Source organism: Lonchura striata, chromosome 31, assembly GCF_050655825.1.
Source record: "Lonchura striata isolate lonStrDom1 chromosome 31, ASM5065582v1, whole genome shotgun sequence".
In the NCBI taxonomy this organism is placed as follows: domain Eukaryota; kingdom Metazoa; phylum Chordata; class Aves; order Passeriformes; family Estrildidae; genus Lonchura; species Lonchura striata.
In genome coordinates this window covers 855,319-862,642 of record NC_140733.1, presented here as the reverse complement: position 1 = coordinate 862,642, position 7,324 = coordinate 855,319, and positions in this window count along the sequence as shown.

Here is a 7,324-nt window from a genome sequence, read left to right as displayed (position 1 = left end):
GAAACCAAAGGGAATGAGGAATTAGTATTAGTTTTGAGTTCATCACGGCAGGCAAATGGCTGCTTTCCACGGGATCACCATAAAAATACACAGATAACAGCTGCTCCAAAATACACCCAACGGGAGAACCATCAAAGTCATACTTAGCAACTCTGGGGGCAGCTCCCCATGAAGGTGAGGGATGAGCACACAGTGGTACAGCTCCAGCCTTCCCCAGCCTCCAGGCTGCTCTTTGCTCCTGATGTAAGAGCCGTGCAGGACTGTGGCCCCTCTCAGTGCATTCTAAATCATTCCCACAGCTCTCACTTGAGCCCCTGGCATTTCCAGAGCGAGATGCAGGAACAATCCTACTGCCTGCTGAGCCTCTCTGGGAGATCCTGAGCATCTTCCTGCCTAGAGCCACAAAAGAGCTCAGGCTCTCCCTGAACTGGGTTTTCAGGGGAAGTTTCCATGTCCCTGCGAGATGTGTTCATCGTTCATCAGGCTGTGCCCAGCCTGGATCAGGGCAGGTTGGATGCCACATGGGATCCATCCTTTGCCCTGCCATGTGATCCTCCATGCAGTGGGGATAAAAAGCCAAGCACTGGGGAACCCCCAGGTGCTGCAGCAGTGATATTTTTGGGAGAAACACGGAGCTGTGCATGGCCAGCTTGAAGTCTGCACTGGTGTGAGCACCAGGCCTGCCATGCTGAGCCCAGGGCCACAAGCAGTGCTCACCCTGGCTGGGACATTGAGTCCCAACATGGGATCCCATGGGACAGGGCACGCTGGGATTTGCCCCTGCAGCTCCCCAGTGTGTCCAGAGAGACTGCAAGGAGACATTGACCTCTGTCAGCGGGACCCTCTGAGTGGGACAACCACTCCTGGGGTGGCTGTGCCAGCTCCCCCATGAACCTCCAGCCCTGGGAACCTGGAGCAAGTGGAAACCGCAACTTGGCCAATACTGCCTGTGCCCGAAGCAAATGGAAAGAGAACTGGGGTGGGAAAAATCACGGTTGTTTATTTACAGAAGAACAGCAATGAAAACACAGAACACATCTAGATTTGTAAGAATATTTGTAATAACAACAGTTTATAGAAGGTATATACCTAAGAACATATCTAACAACAATATCTGAAATGTATTTACAGAAGACAAAACAACGCCCTAAAACCTATATCCTAAAGGCAACAACAAACTGTAAAAACTATGTACAAAAGGGTGCCATCTCTGTCCGTGATCTCCATCACTCCAGGAAGAAAAGCAGGTGCCATGGTCACTGCAGTCAGGCACAGAGGGCTCTTCCGTGTGTCCCAAGGCTAGCACAGCAGGACTCAGCTGCCAGAGCTGAGGCTGGCTGGGTCTGGGGGCTGGGCCCTAGGCATTGGGATGGGGCTTGTGTGGCCCAAAGCAAGCACAGGGCAGGCTGGGCATGGCCACCAGAACCCAATGCACTGGGTACCACGGGCCTGAGCAGAGACCACCCAGCCCAGCCCCGCCCCAGCCTGGCTGCAGGGAACCCACTCTGCCTGTGGGGACCACATGCCTGTCCTGCTGCTGGCATCGGTCTTCATCCCAGGACCATGGCCTCCTCTTCATCTTTTTCATCTATGTCCATGTCCTCGGTGTACTCTTCCATGTCCAAGTCCATCTCCTCTTCCACATCCACATCCACCTCCATCTCTTCCTCTCCAGTCTGCTCTCCATCCACCTCCATCTCCTCCTCCGTATCAATTGGGGTGTCCACCTCCATCTCTTCCTCTCCTGTCTTTTCTCCGTCCACTTCCATCTTTTCCTCTTTATCAGCCTGTGTGTCCACCTCCATCTTGTCCTCTCTGCCTGCCACAGCCTGCAGAGGTAGCAAAACCTCAGAGTGGGGTCCCTGTCCCACCCCATCCGCCGAGAACTCCAGCCCACCCAGACAGCTGGGGGGATCCACCTCCATGGAATGGCACCGTACCTTCCTCAGGACAAATGCCAGCATCCTGCAGGGATGGATGGCACAATCCAGGCCTTAGGCAGCTTTGGAGACTGAAGAGATGAGCTATCTGGGCAGGAACAAGAAGGGTGACAGGAGCAGCAGGAGCAGCGTGCAGCGTGTGCTGAGCCCAGGGCCAGCGGTTGTGTTGTGCTGCTTGCTGGGTGCTGGCAGTTCCAGATGGGACATGGATTGTGACATGACCATTGAGCTAGAGAGCCTTTGGTTCCATGCTTAGCAACGTTCCCCCAGAGCATGGTGCTCAGAGCCCTGTTCCCAAGGATGGGGCATCCACAGCCTGGGCCAGTGCCTCAGCACCCTCAGTGGCAAAGAGCTGCTTCCTTAGATCCAGCTTCAATCAGCCTCCTGCAGCTGAAAGCCGTCCCCCCTTGTCCTGTTGCCACAGGCCCTGTGGAACACTCTGTCCCAGTCTTTCTTGTGGCACCCTTGCAGTGCTGCAGAGCTGCAGTGAGGCCTCCCCAGGGTCTCCTCTTTCCAGGCTGAGCATCCCCAGCCCCACGTGGAAAGCAGGCAGTGTGATCTGGGGGAGTCCAGGCTGGAGTCAAATGGCATCAGGAACTGAGAGATGGAAGCTTTAGGCCCAGCTTTGCCTCTCAATGTACAAAATTAATAACAGTGGAGGGCAAGATGGTGGGACACTGGTTCTGCTCTAATTGGTGAATATAGTCTCTGTTTTTTTCTTTTTTTCTGTCATGCTGATGCAGGTTTGGCTGTTTGAAAGGAAGCTTGCCACAATATCCACTGTCTTCTCCATTTGTGAGACACCGAGCAGAGTCTGGGCAAGCTGATGTTGCAGAGCAAAACCTGCCAATGTACTGGTGATCCTGAGCCTGGAGGATTCAATTAAACCCAGCCAAAAGTACTTTCTGGAAAGTCAAGCCTGGTGTACATTCTCTTGACTTTGGCTATGCCAACTTCACCTGAGTCTTATGAAAAAGCAAACAAAAAACTCAAACCAAAACAGACAAAACCCAGAAGCAAACAAACCCACGCAAACCAATCAAACACAGAGACTAAAATAGCCCAGATGAAACCAAAGGGAATGAGGAATTAGTATTAGTTTTGAGTTCATCACGGCAGGCAAATGGCTGCTTTCCACGGGATCACCATAAAAATACACAGATAACAGCTGCTCCAAAATACACCCAACGGGAGAACCGTCAAAGTCATACTTAGCAACTCTGGGGGCAGCTCCCCATGAAGGTGAGGGATGAGCACACAGTGGTACAGCTCCAGCCTTCCCCAGCCTCCAGGCTGCTCTTTGCTCCTGATGTAAGAGCCTTGCTGGACTGTGGCCCCTCTCAGTGCATTCTAAATCATTCCCACAGCTCTCACTTGAGCCACTGGCATGTCCAGAGCGAGATGCAGGAACAATCCTACTGCCTGCTGAGCTTCTCTCGGAGATGTTGGCCATCTTCCTGCCTAGAGCCACAAAAGAGCTCAGGCTCTCCCTGAACTGGGTTTTCAGGGGAAGTTTCCATGTCTCTGCGAGATGTGTTCATCGTTCATCAGGCTGTGCCCAGCCTGGATCAGGGCAGGTTGGATGCCACATGGGATCCATCCTTTGCCCTGCCATGTGATCCTCCATGCAGTAGGGATAAAAAGCCCAGCACTGGGGAACCCCCAGGTGCTGCAGCAGTGAAATTTTCGGGAGCAACATGGAGCTGTGCATGGCCAGCCTGAAGTCTGCACTGGTGTGAGCACCAGGCCTGCCATGCTGAGCCCAGGGCCACAAGCAGTGCTCACCCTGGCTGGGACATTGAGTCCAAACATGGGATCCCATGGGACAGGGCACGCTGGGATTTGCCCCTGCTGCTACCCAGTGTGTCCAGAGACACTGCAAGGAGACAGTGACCGCTGTCAGTGGGACCCTCTGAGTGGGACAACCATTCCTGGGGTGGCTGTGCTAGCTCCCCCATGAACCTCCAGCCCTGGGAACCTGGAGCAAGTGGAAAGCGCAACTTGGCTAATACTGCCTGTGCCTGAAGCAAATGGAACGAGAACTGGGGTGGCAAAAATCACGGTTGTTTATTTACAGAAGAACAGCAATGAAAACACAGGGCACATTTAGATTTGTAAGAATATTTGTAATAACAACAGTTTATAGAAGGTATATACCTAAGAACATATCTAACAACAGTGTTTGAAATGTATTTACAGAGGAAAAAACAAAGCCCTAAAACCTATATCCTAAAGGCAACAACAAACTCTAAAAACTATGTACAAAAGGGTGGCATCTCTCTCCGGGATCTCCATCAGTCAGGAAGAAAAGCAGGTGCCATGGTCACTGCAGTCAGGCACAGAGGGCTCTTCCGTGTGTCCCCAGGCTGGCACAGCGGGACTGTGCTGACAGAGCTGAGGCTGGCTGGGTCTGGGGGCTGGGCCCCAGGCATTGGGATGGGGCTTGTGTGGCCCAAAGCAAGCACAGGACAGGCTGGGCATGGCCACCAGAATCCAATGCACTGGGTACCACGGGCCTGAGCAGAGACCACCCAGACCAGCCCGCCCCAGCCTGGCTGCAGGGAACCTGCTCTGCATTGTGGGACCACATGCCTGTCCTGCTGCTGGCATTGGTCTTCATCCCAGGACCATGGCCTCCTCTTCATCTTTTTCATCAACATCCATGTCCTCGGTGTACTCTTCCTTGTCCAAGTCCATCTCTTCTTCCACATCCACATCCACCTCCATCTCTTCCTCTCCAGTCTGCTCTCCATCCACCTCCATCTCCTCCTCCGTATCAATTGGGGTGTCCACCTCCATCTCTTCCTCTCCTGTCTTTTCTCCATCCACTTCCATCTTTTCCTCTCTATCAGCCTGTGTGTCCACCTCCATCTTGTCCTCTCTGCCTGCCACAGCCTGCAGAGGTAGCAAAACCTCAGAGTGGGGTCCCTGTCCCACCCCATCCGCCCAGAACTCCAGCCCACCCGGGCAGCTGGGGGGATCTACCTCCATGGAATGGCACCCTACCTTCCTCAGGACAAATGTCAGCATCCTGCAGGGATGGATGGCACAATCCAGGCCTTAGGCAGCTTTGGAGACTGATGAGATGAGGTATCTGGGCAGGAACAAGAAGGGTGACAGGAGCAGCAGGAGCAGCGTGCAGCGTGTGCTGAGCCCAGGGCCAGCGGTTGTGTTGTGCTGCTTGCTGGCTGCTGGCAGTTCCAGATGGGACATGGATTGTGACATGACCATTGAGCTAGAGAGCCTTTGGTTCCATGCTTAGCAACGTTCCCCCAGAGCATGGTGCTCAGAGCCCTGTTCCCAAGGATGGGCATCCACAGCCTGGGCCAGCGCCTCAGCAGCCTCAGTGGCAAAGAGCAGCTTCCTCAGATCCAACTTCAATCAGCCTCCTGCAGCTGAAAGCCGTCCCCCCTCTTCCTGTTGCCACAGGCCCTGTGGAACACTCTGTCCCAGTCTTTCTTGTGGCACCCTTGCAGTCCTGCAGAGCTGCAGTGAGGCCTCTCCAGGGTCTCCTCTTTCCAGGCTGAGCATCCCCAGCGCCACGTGGACAGCAGGCAGTGTGATCAGGGGGAGTCCAGGCTGGAGTCAAATGGCATCAGGAACTGAGAGATGGAAGCTTTAGGCCCAGCTTTGCCTCTCAATGTACAAAATTAATAACAGTGGAGGGCAAGATGGTTGGACACTGGTTCTGCTTTAATTGTTGAATATAGTCTCTGTTTTTTTCTTTTTTTCTGTCATGCTGATGCAAGTTTTGCTGTTTGAAAGGAAGCTTGGCACAATATCCACTGTCTTCTTCATTTGTGAAACACCGAGCAGAGTCTGGGCAAGCTGATGTTGCAGAGCAAAACCTGCCAATGTACTGGTGATCCTGAGCCTGGAGGATTCCATTAAACCCAGCCAAAAGTAATTTCTGGAAAGTCAAGCCTGGTGTACACTTTCTTGATTTTGGCTATGCCAACTTCACCTGAGTCTTATGAAAAAGCAAACAGAAAACTCAAACCAAAACAGACAAAACCCAGAAGCAAACAAACCCACGCAAACCAATCAAACACAGAGACTAAAATAGCCCAGATGAAACCAAAGGGAATGAGGAATTAGTATTAGTTTTGAGTTCATCACAGCAGGCAAATGGCTGCTTTCCACGGGATCACCATAAAAAAACACAGATAACAGCTGCTCCAAAATACACCCAACAGGAGAACCATCAAAGTGATACATAGCAACTCTGGGGGCAGCTCCCCATGAAGGTGAGGGATGAGCACACAGTGGTACAGCTCCAGCCTTCCCCAGCCTCCAGGCTGCTCTTTGCTCCTGATGTAAGAGCCTTGCAGGACTGTGGCCCCTCTCAGTGCATTCTAAATCATTCCCACAGCTCTCACTTGAGCCCCTGGCATTTCCAGAGCGAGATGCAGGCACAATCCTACTGCCTGCTGAGCCTCTCTGGGAGATCCTGAGCATCTTCCTGCCTAGAGCCACAAAAGAGCTCAGGCTCTCCCTGAACTGGGTTTTCAGGGGGCGTTTCCATATCCCTGTGAGATGTGTTCATCGTTCATCAGGCTGTGCCCAGCCTGGATCAGGGCAGCTTGGATGCCACATGGGATCCATCCTTTGCCCTGCCATGTGATCCTCCATGCAGTAGGGATAAAAAGCCCAGCACTGGGGAACCCCCAGGTGCTGCAGCAGTGATATTTTTGGGAGAAACACAGAGCTGTGCATGGCCAGCTTGAAGACTGCACTGGTGTGAGCACCAGGCCTGCCGTGCTGAGCCCAGGGCCACAAGCAGTGCTCACCCTGGCTGGGACATTGAGTCCCAACATGGGATCCCATGGGACAGGGCACGCTGGGATTTGCCCCTGCAGCTACCCAGTGTGTCCAGAGAGACTGCAATGAGACAGTGACCTCTGTCAGCGGGACCCTCTGAGTGGGACAACCACTCCTGGGGTGGCTGTGCCAGCTCCCCCATGAACCTCCAGCCCTGGGAACCTGGAGCAATTGGAAAGCACAACTTGGCCAATACAGCCTGTGCCTGAAGCAAATGGAAAGACAACTGGGTTGGGGAAAATCACGGTTGTTTATTTACAGAAGAACAGCAATGAAAACACAGAACACATCTAGATTTGTAAGAATATTTGTAATAACAACAGTTTATAGAAGGTATATACCTAAGAACATATCTAACAACAGTGTTTGAAATGTATTTACAGAAGAAAAAACAAAGCCCTAAAACCTATATCCTAAAGGCAACAACAAACTCTAAAAACTATGTACAAAGGGGTGGCATCTCTGTCCCGGATCTCCATCAGTCAGGAACAAAAGCAGGTGCCATGGTCACTGCAGTCAGGCACAGAGGGCTCTTCCGTGTGTCCCCAGGCTGGCACAGCAGG